Source organism: Rhagoletis zephyria, unplaced genomic scaffold (assembly GCF_001687245.7).
Source record: "Rhagoletis zephyria isolate East Lansing unplaced genomic scaffold, Rhagoletis_zephyria_1.1 Rzeph_scaffold_02117, whole genome shotgun sequence".
NCBI lineage: Eukaryota > Metazoa > Arthropoda > Insecta > Diptera > Tephritidae > Rhagoletis > Rhagoletis zephyria.
In genome coordinates, this window is record NW_016159201.1 from 21,949 (window position 1) to 22,752 (window position 804).

Here is an 804-nt window from a genome sequence, read left to right on the forward strand (position 1 = left end):
ACGCCCAAAAGAAGTTCACGTACCAAGTTTCGTTAAGATATCTCAATTTTTACTCGAGTTATCGTGTGCACAGACGGACAGACGGACGGACGGACGGACGGACAGACAGTCACCGCTTAATCGATTTCTCTTTTCATTCTGATCATTTATGTATACATTTGTCTATATCTATCTCGATTCGTTTTGCCTGTTACAAACAACCGTTATGTGAACAAAGTTATAATACCCTTGTGCACAAGTGCGCTCGGGTATAAAAATGTTACACAAGTGGTCGCATGAGGTCAGGGCTTAAAAGAGTAGCGACAAATGTGTACACGCCGATGTTCTGGCCGTGACTTATTTACGTACCCCACGGGGAGTTTGGAAGCTGGACAGAGCGCGAGCACGCTCTAAGCACTCCAAGACATATTTTTTTTCAACTTGAAATGACTTTGACCCCATGCGCCTAATTAAGGGTTAAATGTATTATATTCGTTTTTGGTTTTAAAAACTATATTATAACAAGATCTAGTTTTTAAAATAAAAGATTTGTTAAATCGATTTCATGAATTTTATTTAAAAACAAGTAAGAAAGTATAAGTTCGGGCGGAGCCGAACTTTAAATACCCGGCGTAAATATTAAATAAATGTTTTTTCACCTTTCCGAAACCTACCGCTAGATGGCTAGCCGGGGTGTATCAATTTTGAGTAAACTAGCGTCCTTAAATTCCGAAATATTGAGTTTCAAGCATTTCTGAAATTTATCGTTATATGAAAAGCGGCCGGAATTTTAGTCCGATTTCAATAATTTTCAACGTTTTGCTT